This window comes from Ambystoma mexicanum, chromosome 8, assembly GCF_040938575.1.
Source record: "Ambystoma mexicanum isolate Mex_15411 chromosome 8, UKY_AmexF1_1, whole genome shotgun sequence".
In the NCBI taxonomy this organism is placed as follows: Eukaryota; Metazoa; Chordata; class Amphibia; order Caudata; family Ambystomatidae; genus Ambystoma; species Ambystoma mexicanum.
Window position 1 is genome coordinate 1,435,719,730 of NC_090929.1, and position 18,506 is coordinate 1,435,738,235.

Here is an 18,506-nt window from a genome sequence, read left to right on the forward strand (position 1 = left end):
GGGCAGTACACCGTTTTGCTGGGGTTCTGCCTTCAGTTACTGGGAACAGTACACAGTTTTGCCAGGGTGCTGCCTTGAGTTACAGGGACACTATGCAGTTTTGCCGGGGTTCTGGATGGTGGTGCAAAGGTAGGAGCAAAGGTTGATTGATGGTGCTAGTTTTTGTTTGCATAGGGGTGTGTTGTGGGTGCTTCGTGCACAACTCGTTGTTGTTGGCACTGCTGGTTACTTTGCGCTTTAGAATCCATGAAACCGCTTTTCGCATGCGCAAGTAGGCGCAATGTTATTTATGGCGCAAAGTAGTGCCTTTTCTATGAATTTGGCCAAAGAGTGTACCAACACTTCCTGCATGCAATGTCCATGTTCGTGTATTAAAAACGTCATCTGCTAGTACTTCCAATGCATTCTTTAGGAGAGGGGCAAATCTGGGACTGAAAACAAAACCTCTTACTGGGGCAATACGTGAACAATACAGCATTTCTACCCAAATGTCGACAGTCTGAACACATATAAAATTGTCATGAAAGCAGTCTACTCAACAGTCCATCCTCACGCCTGCTGTCAGACCCTGCCTATTGCCTCTTCTGAACCTGTGGAGAATCACACGCTCCTGGAGCACCGGTCTGGCTGCAGCCCCCTGCTTGTGACATCTACAGGCTCAGCGTGGCGCTGAAAGAGCTGCAGTCGCAGACTGACTCCGCGCCTTCACAGAAACCTCGAGGGGGCGAGTGCGCGCGAACAAACGCACAGCCGCATATGCCGACATTCGAAGCCTGGCCATAGCGCTAAGAGGTGAGCGAGAGGAAGGAAACGGCACTGTATGCGTCTGTAACTCTGCATCGGGGCTTTACACGTGCACGGTCGGCTTTTGTGCGATGGCTGGGTCATTAAAAGACTGGTAAGCGGCAGCTTTGAACTTATCTAAAAATGCATGTTCGGGGACTGAATTTATTGTGGCTTCGAGCAGTATTTCTGATAGATGTATGCGCCGTTTAGTGAGCTGTTGCACTTCATGTAACCTGTTGCTCTCTGGTTTTCCATCAGGAGAGACTAAATCCGGCAAGAAAAGCATGTTTACACGCATTGAACTGATAGTGACAGCAGGCGCCTTTTTCTAATTGAAAAATATTGCTGCCCCTCAATATCCTTCTGTTATGGGCAGCTCCGATCGCGGCACATAGGTACACGCGGGGTGAATGAAGTGTGTGCTGCAGCAGAGGGAACCTGTGTTCTAGTGGGTAAGGCACTGGCACTTAAATTCTGCTAAATTCATCTTACTTTATTGTGGCGATCCTCGGTGTGTCCTTGGAAGCTAATAAGTAGAATTAAAGCCCTGTAACACAAAACAAAGTATTGAGTGTACACACGCACACATTCACACATCCTCTCACGCACTCCCAATAAATTAAAATGTGCCCAATGCTTGCCTATTGCACACACAGTCGTCATCAATAGAGTCAGAGCATGCCATTCAGAGAACCTGGGTTACACGTGACATGACAATGCACTCTTAGCTCGGAGAGTGGTGTGTAAATGCCACCAGAACACAAAGACATCATGACCGAACTCCAAAGAAATGTCATGTTGTGGCTTTTCATAGGATTTTGGCTGCTTTCATAACGCACGAAGGATATGTCTTTTTTTTAAATCGGAAAATGTTTATTGAATGCAATTATGATTACTCCATTACTATTATGATGTGTTATTTATATAGCACCTTTATCCAAAGCGATTTACAGAGCACATATTTACATACAATATCACTGTACCCAAATGGGTACTCATTTATCGACCTCGGAAGGATGAAAAGCTGAGTTGGCCTTGCCAGGATTCGAACCTGCAACTGGCATATCATGCTCAGATCGCAGCAGTGAGCGCTCAACCCACTGAGCTAGCTTACCAGCTATTATGTTATTCATAGTAACACAATATGTAATCTTATGTTATCCAATACTTACACTGCACCCATCACCACCGTAGTGGTGTGACAGCACCTGCCTTTGTCCGAAAGGTGGCATATTGTGACCCTGCCAGGGTGTCACCAGACCTTAGTCTGTGGAAGGGGAGGGGAGGGTCGGGTGGAGGTGATAGGAAGGAGAAATTAGACAATAGAATGACCAAAATCAGAGAGGAAACCAATTGAGATGAGTGAGAGGGGATATGGCTGTCGAAGCAGGGGTGTTTTTTTCTCAAATGTGATCAGTTATTGGTAAGCAGGAGTGTAGGACTCAAGGGGGTACAGCGCGGATTAGACCAGAGTTTTATTGTGATGACACAATCTAGAACCAAAGAACCATGGTACTAGATGGTGATTGATGCGTGACTATCAAAGAAATGCCTAATTATGGTAGCCAGTGAAAGTGCAGTGTAGCTAACGCATGCAGTGCACTGTTTGTGGTTGTTGACACGTGCATTGTTTGTGGTTGTTGACACGTCTTCAAGTGTTCCAGTGCTGATTGGACAGAATCGTCTTAAGGGTTCACCTGACAATGGCAGCTAATTAGTTGCTCTGTTTGTGATTCATGTCTCCATTATCAAGGGCAGATGACTGCTTGAACCAATGGGCTGCTTCCTCTGGATAGAGTGGGTCTTGATTATCCAAAGGGGCTGCTGTGCCTGGACAGGAACGTGACTAATTAGCTGATGCAAACAACGTCATTTCCTAGCCTAGCTATTGGATAAAATGCACAGTTCAAAGACATGATGTCATAGACATATGGGAAATGATTCACTCGTGTGGCACAAACCCTTAAAGCACTAGGTTCGGATGTCACCACCACCTGTGCATTAATACATGCCAGCAAGTAAAAGTAAGGGAATGCCAGTGAATGATGCTGTAATGACTCTATTTAATGCAGCTCAGTGCAATCTGGGATAACCGAGATGCTTGGGTAGACGCTGCAATTTTGCATTCATGGTGCAGCATAATTATCACTTAAGAATGCCATTCAGCCCATCTTCTTCGTTCAAATGCAACCATGCACCGCTTCATATGACATGCATGTCAGATTAGTAAAAATGTATTATCACAAGTAAAGTCATAAGTCTAAACATGTTCCGCCTTTTAAAAAAAGGAACACCCTACTAATAGCACTGCCTGTTACAGGACGTAATGGCATTCCCAAATGTTGTCAGTGTCAATTGTTGTATATATAGGGTATCTTAAATGAAATGACTGTCACGTGTGTTTGAAACAGAAGCATACACGTGGCTGGAGGTAGAGAAATAGATAGTTTCACTAAATTGTCACAGCATTCTTAAGGGGTACATTGAGACGAGCAATTATAACATGAAGGAATCCGATATGAAGCCTTCTATAAAAGTGGGGACTTCTTTTAAAAAATGCCAACATTAAGGTTTCATCAGACACTAAACATAACATTGGATTAAAGCAACAGCAACACTAACCATGCCAAAATAGAAATAAAAATGTCTTTGTACTGGATGTAATTTCTCACATATGGGCTTCCATACATATGTACAGCTATCAAGAGGTTCCAAGGGTGAGTTTATTTAATTAGGCTGAGTTCCATTGTTGTCTCTGCCATATGTCTTTAAATATACAAGCAGTGTTTAAAAAAAAAGCAATCTATAGTTTAGTTACTGATTATGAAAAGGTGTAGTTCTCAAAGCTGTGTCAGATCGTCTGTAATTGGAAGCAGAACAGCCACCCACTATGGACCAGCCAAGCCAGCCCAGTGAAAACAGTGAGCGCTCCCTCTGATGCAGAAAGCGGCTGAGGGGGTGCCCTGGGCTGGCATTAGCTGTCAAAGAGAAACCTGATTTCCTTTTGACAATTGTCAGTACCCCAGCACACATGCAGGGTCATGGGCATTTTGCTTAGCCAGCATTGTATGGACCATTGAGGATGCAGGCTGGGGTACTGCAGGGCTGACTTTGTACAGGGGGTTACTCCACCTACCTGCACATACAGTAGCCCACTGGCAAAGAGCTGGTAGTGCTGTGCCACCTCCACACGTGTGTCGGAACCAGGAAGCTCTCCCTGCTTCCTGTTCCTTTTTGTTCTGCATGGGAGGCAGAGAGCCATCATGGGAGCTGAAGGCGCATAGGATTCTTGACTGGGACTGCAGGTAAGGAGAAATAAAATGTATTTATGTGTGTATGTGTGTGTGGCTGGTCCTGAATGAATGAGTGTATGTTGTATGGGTGCATGCGTGAAAGACTGTATGAATGCCGGATGGATGAGCAGATGAAAGAGTACATTAATGCTACGTGGGTGTGCGGGTGAATGTATCTGAATGGTGAATGATTGTGTGTCTGAATATATTTAGTTAATGTGGCATGATTTCCTTACTGGCAACACGTGTAAAGTTAACATAATGAGTGTTCTTATGTGACCATACTGTCCTACTTTGGTGGAGCCAGTTTAGACATGTTTTTTTTTTTTTTTACTGTGGCATGGCATTTGTTGCTGAAAAACCCAATAGGAGTATTTCCTGATTTGGTAATACTGGCATATATTGTTGCATCCTGCATGGACATGTATAGTCATAGCCAGCACGGAAATGTTCATTTATACTGGCATATATTGTGGTCAAAGGCATCATGAAAATTAGTTGGAAAATGCTCCTGTGCATTGTTGGTGATTTGAATCTATTGCATTCTTTCCTGTGTTACCATACAAAATGTATTGAAAACTGTGTGGCTTTTTTACCCTATTTCTCAAACAAAGTGTGCTGTAAAATGCATCATTTTAACCAATTATTTTACTAGTGGAGAACCCCACAGAACCCCACTTGGTTGATTTGGGTTCCCTCACCATACACAGTAATTCCTCCATATTTGTGGGGAAAATGTATGCCCCTCCAACTAAAGAATTCACCAGCCCCCACTATTGCGATGGTATAGTTCACACATGTTTGAAATGCCATTGTTAAGGTCTAAACGATCAATCGAAATCAACTATTTCTCTATAAAATAAAGTCCATCAAACTTACAATTTAAGGATTAAGTCACAGTACAGCACAGTTTCCAAAGATGCACATTAGCTACCAGATATTTAAAATGGAAGTTATAAAGTAGCAGTCATTAAGAGAGTCAAGGTATTGTGTGTGTGTGTGTGTGTGTATGCATACACCTCATATGTGTGCATTGTTTGCTATCCCTGCATCATTAGTGTGATGAAATGACAACTGTCCTGCAGAATTACAAAGAGGAGTACTGGCTGTGCTACCTACTGATCCCTCACACTTCTACAAACCAACAGTGATCCCACTCATGGGGCGAGTCATGCTGGTCTAAATGGCGACATTGTGTCAAGTCAGTTTGAAGTTGTTGCTCTGTGCGGTTCAAAGACAGTGCTCGAGTGATGCAGTTTGGATGAATCACCAGGGTCAGTTAGATGTTCAAAACAATTTAAGACATGGGTAACCACTGGGTCAAATCGATGAGTGATGCCATGCTTCCAGTGGTTTCAGACCAGGTCCGTGGTACAAAGTGGTGACCTTGACGGTCTGAGGTGATGTTCAGAGATGTGGTGGGTTCAAGTCACCCGCAGAGGGAAGCTGGTTGTACGAGCCTAACAGGTGACATGCTCTGCTTGGTACAATGCGACATTGAGCTGTTTCATGAATGAAGCAAACGCAGCTTGAGGAAGTGTCAAAAGCAGTTTTGCAGATACTGTCTCATCCTGACCAGTTCCCGTGCCTACAAATTCCAAGGCCCTTTGGTCTGCCAAACCCTGGTGTGAGGATGGACTTTTGTTTGGGTTATGCCACTTTGAAACTGGTTCCCCAGAGGCCCCTGCTGAGAGCTTCCTGGTCTGGAGAGAGGGATTACATGTCCTCACAAAGGATTAAAGTGAGACACAGGGCTCATTAGGAGTTACACAGTATCCTGCTGGTAATTCGGACGGGAAACCACAGAACTTCCATCCCATCTCCGATGCCTGATATCCCGGTGTTACCGGGATGTTACGGGCGGCGGAGACACTGCTAACGCCCTAGTCCATGGAGTCCGACTCCATACAATGGGTTGCCCGAATCACCGGCACCGCTATCAACAGTGCCAGTGATCCAGGCATTTATCTACTGGTAGGGGCCTGATCTACTGGCAGGTCTGGCCTGCCGGTAGATCAGACTTGTAGTTTGCCAGTCCAGAAAGGTGCCAGTATATGTTATTTCCGCCACCTTATTTACAGACCAGCAAACATGTAATGAGCCCCACAGTCTTCCATCCCCTGTCCTGCTGCCTGGGCAGAGAAAGGCAGTCTGGCTGGAATACACAGAACCCTTTCCTGGCTGGCCTGGGTCCCAGCGTTGACATGTGTATGATACATATCTGCTGTGGCTTCAGTAATTATGGGAACTATCAGCCACTAGAGTAATACCCAGAAATGGCTTATAATGTAAGATGACTCTGCCACCAGGATGTCGTTTATTATAATTTATATGTTTTGGATCAGGAGTGTACATTTAAATGCGACTTTTGTCTGCATTGACCTTGCTGTCACAGAAGCTGTCAAACAGGATACCTGTAACATCTGAACCTGACCTGTGCCACTAGAGAGCAAGACCTGAAGATCAGGGAGGCCGATTCAGCAGGACATGAATGGATCTTACTGAGACGGTGGTCTGAATATCAGACCACCCTTTCTGATACATTTTCTACATCATTTTAGTATTTAATAAAAATTCAAAATGCCAGGCTTGTACACCCCTACCAGATCCAAAATTATGTTTTTTGAAGCCATAGCAAAGTCCAGTCCAAAAGAAGACTGTTTTCTGGGAAACTTTCTTTTACTTGAATGTAATCTTCATAGGTCATCAACATTTGCAGGTTTTGTTTGAATGTGGCCGATTTGTTTATTTGCTACATTTTGAGAACTTTCATGGTCAGCGTCAAAGGTTGCTTAAATTCTCCTGTAGACCTATCCACAGTGTTGCTCGTGCAACACTATGATATCTCCAGTTCCATAAGGAACCTGCTAAACATTGATGCTAATATCTGCTCACTGAGCAGCCCTATGTTTGCATATGATTAGACAGAATAGGAGAGAGAGAACCTGAACATATCCCTGCCCAAAGGCTCTTCATGTCTCTACACAATGTCCCTGTCATGTTGAACTGATGGATTGATGATGAAAACAATCATTTGGTGCAGGTTTTGGGGTGTTCACATTTCTTCATAATTCTAGTGGTTATATACATGGGGAAAGTCGACTGCATCTGCAGTAAATATGGGCTAATACTGCCCTAGATGAAGGTCAATAGTTTATAGCCCGAGGCCACACATGTCAGAACCAGCCCCTGGTGTCTAAGATGCTTTTACTTGAAGTCAGGGAGTTCTGGATCATGTTGTGCTGTGAAAGGTTTTCAGTGGCGATTTTTCTCCCTCTCTAGGGAATGCGCCAACCCCCTTCTCCGTCTCTTTACAAGTGCAGAAGTGCCTTGTGCGCTCCACTCTTTAACCTCCTTTCTCAATCCTCTATGTCATGCTCTTTACCCTGCAACCACGATTTCCGTCACTCCTCGTTAGGTCTATCAATCGAGAACTTTAGCTCTTTGACAAGGCTCTTGAAAATATCTTTAGAGCGGGGGTCTAGTGACAGTCAGCCCCTTTGTGATGCAAAAAAGTGCATCCTGATGAAAGCTCTGTAAGAGTGGCCGCCATTTTATAGGAGCTGTCAAAGCTGGGAAGAGATTTGTGCATTATGCTTTCATCACAATTGTTTGTTTCCCTGCTGCTTGGTAACCTGATGTTTTCTTTTCAGATTTGGGCTGTATTACATAGCTTTTGCTATTATTGGGAATACTATTAGTTGCATTGTGCTTTATGTTTTAATTTATTTCAATTGTGTATGATTGTGTAAAGAGAAGGGATGCATTTATCCTATCAATCACCATAATTCATCCGTCCACCCAAACTCAACCAAACATGCAAACATGCTCATACATCCATCCAATCACACTTATTCCACACAATTTGCAGTTCACCCCTTCATCAGTCCACTCAGTCAAACGCATGAATCCAAACACACTCAACCATCTTCCCACCTATAACCACAAATATACTGACAAGTCCACTCAGTCAGATCCATGCACACAATCACCCACCTATCCTTCTAACAATCCATAAACATGTCCACGTTTAAAAGCCAGACCTATTGTTAATAATAATAATAATGATTTACTACTACGAACCCTCAGGCATCTGAGTGCTGCTTGTTATTACCCACGGTGTGTGGTGTTCATTTTATTGACCTCGGAAGGATGAAAGGCTGACCCTGCCGAGATTCAAACCTGTGTCAGTAGGCTCTGCACAGATGTCAAACCGAGCACCCCTACGCGCTGTGCTATCAGACCCGCTATTGCTTTGAGAAGATTTGTTCTACACAGCAGCCCCAAGATTGCAGCATCTTGATAGTGTCTTGGGGCAGTGCTGTAGCTCAAAATGTGGGAGCCTACCAGTGAGCCATCCCACCCCACAGCTCGGCAACAAATCACAAGTCACGCCACACTCTGGGCCGGCCTATATTATCAGGCTTGCACAATATGCACAAACGTGCTGCTGCAGGGGTACGCCGCACACTGCACTAGGAGAAAGAAAGACATATGTTTTAATGCATTATATAGCTCACTTTCTGAGAATAATTGGCTAAACGGCCAGAGCTTTTGCAATTGCTTTGTAGGGTAACACTTGCTTTGTAGGGTAACACCAATCCAAAAATCCAATACATGCAAGTCACCAACAGTGCACATGAACATTAATGCTTTAATTAATTGAATGCTTTGCGATTAAAAATGACATTCCACAATGAAAACATGTCCAACTGGCTGCACAATGTAGACACATAATAACATATTACAGTAAACATACCAGGCCACATTTAGACATACCTAGACTGGTTGCACCAAAATGCCAGTGGTAGCAACAACACTTGTCATGGTTGTTTTTATCACAGATGCCCAGAAAAATATACAATGCCACAGTAAGAAACGGCTAGATTGGCAGCATCCAAATACGAGTCTAGTCATGTAATTCCACCTAGCAAGACTGCTTTATCAGAGATGGCCGGTTAAAAAACAGTCAAGACAAACTAAGAAATGACTGGAGTGGCTGTACCAAAATGCCTCTCTATCCACTAATACCACCGGCTTTGCCTGGACATGGATGACCATTAAGATGTATAGCACAAACCCTGCCCTCTTCCCCACACATATCTTCTCCCTCCCATTCCATGCCCCAGACCCTGAAATCAGCTCCTCGGCTCAGAATTACCGTCTTCCTTGTCTGGGTGCTTACATATGATCGACTTTGCCTCATAGGCACGTACTGGGACGAGGAACAGTGGAACAAGGAAAAATGAAGATTACAGGTAACTAATCCAGGCATCACCTCCATGTCCCTCTACCTCATCTCAGCACTTGTGTATAAGGTTAAGTGCCAGATACACTGCTACTTGGACGAGGAGAGGGTCCTCTCCCAGGAGATGTGGTGGGGCCGATTGCAACTCGGGAGGTGCGGGGACCCCAGCTATGCCAGTGTCTTGGAGCTGTTGCAAAACACTCAGTGGCAGAAACATAAACAAGAATAGCAAGCTCATGAAACCCACATGAAAATATGCACATGTGCAATTTAATTAGCTAGTCGGTGGGTGAAAATGAGATTATTTTCTTTATCTGGCTTACGCAAGTAAAATATGTTGATTCATGAAAAACATTTTTATGTAAGCTTTATTTTATTGCCATCTCCGAACAAATGATATAGTAGTACATACAGTCGAGAAGATCATAACATCTTTTACACCTTAATAGTTACAAGGAACAAGCTGATGGTTGTTAGAGATAACAACAATTTTAAATGGTCATAACTCGTTCCCCTCCCACCTCCCTGCGCCCCTTCAACATAACATAAAAATGGTGGTGTGACAGAGTTCTGCGAGTCTTACAATCAGTCTCTCCTCCAGGAGTGTCCGCCGCAGACCAGGGCAGAGGTGAACCGGCTAGAGAACCGAGAAATTGCAGAGCAGGCTAGCCTAAAGTAATTCTGTTCTGTACCTGAGACATGTTCCTAAAATGGGAGCCGCGCTCCGAGAAACCTTTGGTGTGTACCATTGGCCAGTGCACATGCTTTCTCCATTGCCATGATTCCCCATATCCTAACCCACCACATGGCCACTATTTGTCCCTGTTCTGATTTCAAACCATGGACTGTTGTGATCCTTGATGCTGTCAGCATGTGTATAATGAAGGCTGCACGTGCCCCGCCAGACCCTCAGCCACCGCCCCCAGAATCACTACCGTCGGATTGTGAGGCAGCTGTATTCCCAGTATGTCCTTCAAATGGCTTAGAATTTCTTTTCAGAAGACTTGTATCTTTGGACAAGACCACCACACATGTCCTAGGTCCCCCACCTGCTCACAATTCCTCCAACACAGAGGTGACACGTGGGAATTGATGTTATGTAATCATGTTGGGATCATATACCAGCGGAAACATATTTTGTATGGCTGCACATTTGAACGCTTTATGGGCACTACTCCAAATCTGGCTCCATTCCTCCCCAGTTATGCTGATCCTCAAATCTTGCTCCCATTTGGCCATATATGGCAGGTTGTCCTCTGGCACAGCTTTATCTAGAAGACAGTAGAGTCTAGCAACCCCTTTCTGTAGTAACCCTTCTCTAATTGTGATTTCTAAGCCCAAAAGCAATCTTGTGACTGCATCGGTGACCACCCTGTGTGAGATCCAGTGTCTGATCTGTATGTATCAGAACCATTCCTGTTCCATCAAATGGAATTTTGTTTTACAGTCTTTGAATTGCAATGGGTCCCCTGCTTGATAAAGTCTGCTCTGGTTAATATTGCTTGACAAGCCGAGTTTGCCCAGAGTTCAGAGGACCTAACTGGCCCAAAATTGACTTTGTCCCCCACTGGGGTGTGTGGTCCCAGATCTGGCTTCAACTTCTTTCCTCTTAAAGCCTGATCCCAGTACACTAATGAACATTTTGTGGTTTCGAATAAAGGGCCTCCCGCCCGACGTGCCGCATGCTCGAGGAACCTAAGACGTCCCAATGGAATATCGGTAGCACTTTGTTCAAGTTTGCACCAGCCTCTAAGATGTACAGATGAAGACCATTGCAGCATTGGGGCTATTTGTGCACCCTCAAGCCCTCCAACACCAGTGGGTGAATAAGGACCTTCCTGACTACCCTAGGCTTCTTTCTACCCGAGATATAGCTGAGGACCTCCCTTTGCAAGTTCTTCACCATTTGGATTGGGATCCGGACCAGGAGAGAGCCGGCCACATATAAGAATCTGGGCAGTAAGGTCATCTTGACTGCCGCTACCCTTGCGAACCAAGAGAGATCTTGCATGACCCATCTCTTAAGATCGCTTATCATTGTTTCCCATAATGTAGGGAAATTTGCTCCAAATGAATCCCCATACTTCGGGGTCAGTTTGACTCCCAAGTATTCTATTTCGTCACGCTCCTAGGTCATGGTGAATCTTCTACTCCAGCTATTTACTTTTCCCGGGCCCTCTGTGGTATTAAGTGTTTTCGACTTTGAGTAGTTAATTTGGAATCCTGAGACCTCTCCAAACTCTTTTAGGAGTGACACCACTTTTGGAAGGGAGCGTGATGTATCGCAGAGGAACAGCATCACGTCATCTGCATATAATGCAATCTTGTGCGTGTCCCCATAGTCAGCGACTTCATGGATTTCCCCATCAGTTCCGACTGTCTGTGCCAGCGGTTCCATGGCCATTGCGAAAATGGGTGGTGACAGTAGGCAGTTCTGTCATGTGCCCATTCTCACCTTAATTGAATATGAACACGCACTATTGATCTGTAGTTTCATGGAGGGAATCTGAAAATTCTCCAGTACCATCCGGCAAGATCAGCCCTCATACGAACTTCTCCAGGGTTGGCCTCAAGAATCCCTAATCCAGACAATCGAAGGCTCTAGAAGCATTAAGCACAATTATGCAACATTTTTTAGCCGTTCTCCATCCCCATAATGCCAAATTCACTGACCTTCTAATGCTATCTTGGGTGTGCCTCCCCATAATGAAACCGGCTTGATCTGGATGCATGAACTTGGGTATCACCCGCATTTGTCGCCTGGCCATAATTATTGCATAGAGTTTGGCGTCCCCATTAAGTAATGAAATAGGATGGTAACTAGAGCAATCAGTCAGGTCCCCCCTTTTGAAACTTTCCCTCTGGGTCTCTTAGCTAGGTTATAAAGTTTTGTCCCTTTGTTTCCTCAGCATTGCCACTAGAAACCGATTTTGGCCTTGCCCTCCACTCAGATAGTAAGATTGTTGGGTTTGAATTAGGAACTGCGCCAACCTGTCCGTTAGGTGGGCCTCTAATGTTGCTCTCACTTTCATCAGGGCCCACCACGCTTTCAGAGATCCACACAATTTATGTAAGCCCTCAGCCTCTTTCACCTTCTGCTCCAGGACTACACGCTGGAGTTCCCTTTCCCTCAGGAAGGCTGTTGCCTGGACAATAAACTCCCCTCTGTTACGGCTTTACTGGCATTCCAAATCGTTCTCCAGTCCATGTCATCTGTTTCATTTTCTTGGAAATGATTTTGCACAGCTCTTTCCATATGTGTTCTTAATGCTAGATCCCTGAATATCAATTTGTTCAGTTTCCAGTTTTACATTCTGTCAAAGGAGGCAGGAATGGTTCGGCCCGGAGGATGATTGGAGCGTGGTCTGTCAAGTATCGCACCCCAATTACCTGTGGTATAAATGTGTCTGATATCAGAATCATGTCTATTTGTGAGAACCCTCTGTGTGCTGCAGAACCATGTGTATGGTCTCGCTGGGGAAAGAATCACCACTTTTTGATTAGGCCGAGTTGTCTAAAGCAGCAACTTCTCCACAACATCCTGTCTCCGAAATCTCCTGACCCGTCCCTCCTTTCATCTGTTTCTTCCTCTGACTTTGCTAGTTACTTCACATCTAAAGTTGCTAATATTTGTTCTTCTTTTGCTTCTTCTCCCACTCCTCCTTCCTCTTCATCCAGTTTACCTTCATACTCTTTACCCTCATTCTCTCCGCTTACTGATTCTGATACTTCTGCCCTTCTTACCCTTGTTCATCCTACAGTGTCTCCTTCTGATCCTCTTCCCTCTACTCTGATTCCACATGTTTACCCCCATATTCTTCCTTATCTTACTTAAATCATTAGTTCCTATCTTTCTAACAAGTTTCCCTGCTACCTTTAAGCATGCTCTTATTCTCCCAATTCTAAAAAAATCCTGACTCTTGCTAATTTCCCCCAATTTCACTTCTTCCCTTTCTCTTTGAGCAGGTTGCATGTGTCAAGGTTGCTAGTTTCCTAAATCCTAATTCTCTTTTACCACCTCTTCAATCTGGATTCCTTTCTTCTCATTCTACTGAGACGGCTCTTAAGCATGTGTCTAATTCTCTTCTATATGCTTGTCATTCTAAGCTCTCTATACTTATTCTTCTCAATCTATCTGCGGCATTCAATACTGTTGATCACACTCTTCTTATTTCCTCACTTTCTTCTTTGGGTAGTACTGGGTCTGTCCTTGACTGGTCCGGCTCCTATTTTTCTCAATGGTCCTATTCTGTAACTTGGGCCAGACACACCTCTTCCTCACTTCTTCTCTACTGTGTTCCTTAAGGTTCTGTACTTGGTCGTCTCCTTTTCCTTCTTTAGACTGCACCACGCTCTCCTCTTATTGCTTCATTTAATCTTTCCTTTCATCTGTACGCAGACGATACACAAATCCTTCTCTCTTTTTCTTCCTTTGACTCTATTCTGCACTCGACTGCATCAACTTGTCTTTCTGCTGTCCAAAACTGGATGGCTTCTCATTTTCTACACCTCAATCATTCTAAGACTGAGGGTCTGTTTTTTCCAGATTCAACTATTCCATTTACTATTCCTCCCCTGTCGCTCTTTGTTCCTCTTCTGCACAGAATCTGGTGGTTATCTTTGATTCCTCACTTTCCTTTAAAATGCATATCTCAAATATTGCTCGCTCCTGCCACTATGCCCTTTTAACATCTATCATACTTTCCCCTATCTCTTATTTCAGGCTACTAAACCTCTTCTGTTCTTCCCGGTCTTTCCTTGTATTGACAACTGTTCTTCACTTCTTCTTGGCCTTCCTGCCTTACATCTTCTTCCTCTCTGATCTTTTTATAATGCTTTGGTTTGTCTTCTCTTCTCTTTACCTATTCACTCCTCTGTCACATCTTCTTTACTGTCTATTTCACTACTTCTCTTTGAATCACATCTTCTCTACCCTTTTCTTTCTATTGTTTTTAAATGTACTCATGACTTGCCTCTTCCTTATCTTTCTTTGTTAGTCTCATTCTATTCTCCCTCTCGGACTATTCGATCACATTGCTTTTTTCTCACTGTCCCCAAACCTCTCTGTGCTTCTTCCAAATTCCGATCTTTTGCCCTCTTAGCCCCGAAACACTGGAATTCTCTCCCTCTCTCTGTCCGCTCTTCTGCATCTCATTGTATCTTAAAATCTAACCTGAAAGCTCATCTTCTCTCCCTTCTCTTTACTAAGCAACTTCTATTTCTCTCCCCCTCCTTTTGTGTTTAGCTGTTTTTGCATTAGCACATACATTGTACAATTTTGCTAATATTTTGTAATACCACTTTTAGCGAAAGGCACTTTATAAATTCAAGAAATGAAATGAAACAAAATGAAATGAAATGTAATGAAAATTAGTTTTATCCAGAGACAGATCCATTACACAATCAAAGTCTCCACCCACCACCCCCTGGCCTACACACCACACTGCCAGCTTTCCCAGCAAGCCCATCAAACAGTGTTCCTGTTTCTCGTTAGGTGCATAGATCACTACCAAGGTCACTAATTGGCCCTGCAATAGTCTCCTAAGAATTCAGATAGCGCTCCTCAGGGTCTTTGTGGAGAAAGTGTTTAGTGAAGCCCGTTTCCCTCGCGATCAGAATTGCTACCCCTTTCTTTTTAGTACCACTCGAGGTGAAGTATTGCGAGGGAAACACTCATGCAGGGCTCATCTCTTGGGAGCAGGTGTGTCTCCTGTAAACAGACTTTGGAGGCTTGGGGCTCAGTTAAGCGCCTCAGGATTGAGCATCTTTTCACCAGCGAGGTTAAGCCCTGAACATTCAGGGAAACCATGTGCATCTCAGCCATCCTCTAGACACTGTATGTCGTGTCCCATAAAGGGTAGTTGCAACCCCCACCTGGAGCATCTTTTAGGAGGTCTTGTGCACCGCCATCTTACCATTAACAATGTAAACCAAAGTGACCCCCCCTAAACTTCCCCAAACTTTAAAATCCCAACAGGATAAGTAGCATCTCCAGCCACCAGTTTCTGAGGAGCAACCTGGAGTAAATAGGGCTAATTTCCAATGTCCCATCCGCCCTCCCCCCCACCATTGTTGGAATACGTTCCCCCCAAGATACCCTCCTTGGCATAACCCATGGCACTGTTAAGAGAGTTGTGAACCATGTTCTGTTATCTGGGTGGATTAGCCTCAGAGGCCACGGTTCAAAGGCGCCCATATGGCCTCAGCTGCAGCTCCAAAAATTAGCAGTCAGGTAGGGCCTAAGTTCCAAGCTCCCCGGCCCCTCACCTTAGGATGCAGGCAACACAACGTCCATCCCTCCCTCTTAGGCAATGGTGCAGTGCTTGTGTTATTATCTGGTTCAGCAGTGGGTTCTGTGGGCCATGATGCTTCGTCTCCCTCCTTCAGATCTGCAGCCTCTTCCTCCTTAGTGATAGTGTATGATTGGCCCTGCCATTCAAAACACAAACCACACAGGAATGACCATCAGCATCCAATATCCTTAGTCTTGAGCCAGCTGATCACCATCTGCAATCGTTTCTATTTATTCAGTGTTTCCTGGGTTATATCCTGAAAAAGTGTCAGGGAGGTGCGCCGGAACCGCACATATTTTAAAGAGGGTGTGTACGTGGGCCACCGTCATCTGTTGAGGGCACTTCAAGGTATCAGCCCCTGCATTAATACCTTCATGTCGCACAGTAAAGATCCTTTCTGCTTCGCAGATTGCTTCAAAATTTTAGTGTGACTGAGGATATGCAGGGTAGGGTATAATGCTCCTGTGGCTCCCACCCAGATCCCGTTCTTCACAGCAATGCAGGGGTCAGGTGTATCCCCAGCACCCCTTGCATCTCTGGGGCACCACCACAGTGTTAGCCAACCCCAGGTGCTAATTGCCTCAGACATTGCCCTTTGTTGAGGGAGTACATGGGCTCTCAGGTGGGTGATTTTCAAACATGTAGATGACGCAGTGTGGCCTCCTGCAGACAATATGTCAGCCTGTCAAGCAACTCCAGTTCCTTCGATCTAGAGAACAGCCACCACAGATCTTTCCCAAGGGACTTCACTTCCCACACCATGCGCTGATGGCAAGCTAAGGCAAGATTCCCAAAGCTACAGATGTCTAGGGCGACCTGCCAGTGATCGCCACATTTATATGGCCCGCGGTGTGCTCTCTTGTCCGTTTGCAGCCACCAGACTCAGATCATCGGGGCAATTCGCACTCCGGTTTCTCCAGCCAATTCCTGGAGTCTGCACAGTCACCATCAGGGACATAGTGCCCGCCGAACCACTCTTGCATCAGCAGACCGCACCCTTCCAGCACGCCAGTGAGGAATCATGGGCAGCCCGGACGGTGGGGCGCACGTCGCGCCACGAGCCCGGGTCGCATTATCAGCTCAAACCTTCTCAGCACACCAAGCCCATCTCCACCATGGGTCCCAATTTCTGTTAATGCCACTACAGAGTGGGCTTACTTCATTTGAGAGAGAGAGATCAATGCTGCGAGGCTCAGCTATGGTCTTCCCCTGGCCGTTAAACACCAGGCACACCCCGCCATCATTGATTCCCTGAGGGTCACATGTCGGGCGATGATTTTTCATCTCCCAGTGAATAGATTAGGCTTACAGCTTCAGGGACCCACCAACACTAATTCCAACACCTGTCAAGCAGTCTTCGAGGCAATTCTGATGTTCTAGAGGGCGTAGCGGCCCATGGAACAGATGTGGTTGTAGGAGCATACCGCAGAAGCATCCGTTAACATCCGCAGCTAGCCATGCCCCTTAAAAAAAGAAAATGTTAAAACACATTTAACGTATGGGTTTTGTGTGGGGTCAGCAATGCAATGCGGACAACTCTTGTATGTTTGTTCAACATTTGCCATTTTATTCGAATTAAAAATAATCTTTAAACGCCTCACTATCCCTACTCTGCCGAGGATTTCTCTGCCTAACAACACTTAGGGAAAACACTCTAATACAGGATGTCTGGCCCTTAGACTTAAACAGAAGAGAGACCTGGGCCAATAAACCTTCGGTGTGGGCCGCACACCCTTAATAACCACTATGGGTTAAACAGTTTCCTGATGCTTGTATATAAATTTCAATAAGGTAAAAATACCGAGAAGTGAATCCCTGGAGTGGGTAGTTGCGCACACAGTATTATTAGTTCACTCAAAACAATATTCTGGTATGAAAGTGGGACATTAGCAGCAGTAGCAGAGCGTAGAAGGGTAACTTCTCGGCATCCCTTCTATACAGTGGACAGTAGGCAAGGTAGTGCCTGCTTATCTGCGCTACCCAAAACAAATAGTAATCAGAAGTCGGTTTTGTGCCAAAAATTAGCCTAATGCCACACTATCGTGGATTATACAATGAGTGTTTTTAATTGACAAAAAGTACAGAAACACTACACGCCAACACGTGTTTCAGCCCTCTCTGGGCCGTCCTCAGGGCGTATGTATATAACAATTAGGTATAACTGTTCCATAGACATATTAAAATACATTTGTCAAATGTTAGACCAAAGTAATAAGACAGCCAAAAAATTCATTTGAGTCAAAATTGGTTACATAGATCATGTAGTTCATAAAATGGAAAGGAGGAGTAGGGTGGAGGACAAAAGAAGGGGTGTGGGGAGAGAGAGGAGAGAAGAGAAAACAAAATGTTAAAATTAAAAATGAAAGACTGAACATTATTATTAAAGGTTGTGCTTTAAGTAAAAGTTTATGTTATCAACTTATAATTGCTATGTTGCCACATACTGTGTATTGGATTAGGTTAAAGAATAATATTTTTTATGTTAAAGAATATTATTTTGATTTGGTGAGGTCGTTACACCAGAAGGACGATCAATACTCCAATGTTATGCTGTTCCTACAAGTGGTTAATATTGCCAAATAAGTCTATAGGGTAGATTGGTTCGAGTCGAAAGATAGCTGCATTAAATATACATAATAGTATATTACCCATTCCATGGGGTGCTAGAGACTTGCATACAATAATTCCATCTAATAAGTGTATTAAAGCTCGTATCAACTCATAATGTTCAAGATTGCTTACCACTGAACAAAGTGCTGTCAAGCGTGATCTCCAAGAAGGTTGTGTGTTACTGCAAGTCTAATGTCCGTAAAGTACGAGCGTCATCTATTTCAAAAGGAAGCGGGAATGTTGTAAGAAACTGGTAGTACTTGCTGGTCGTAATGT

At 44.5% G+C, this 18,506-nt stretch overlaps 1 protein-coding gene across 1 annotated transcript in view; it reads left to right on the plus strand.

Moving 5' to 3' along the window:
* Window positions 1–623: 623 nt before the first annotated feature.
* The window catches only part of LOC138473084 (neurotensin receptor type 1-like), a 692,824-nt gene continuing 674,941 nt past the window's right edge, over window positions 624–18,506 (plus strand). Inside the window, exon 1 of the mRNA XM_069611583.1 lies at window positions 624–898. The gene's annotated coding sequence lies outside the window, so the exon portion shown is untranslated. The remainder of the gene's footprint in view (window positions 899–18,506) is intronic.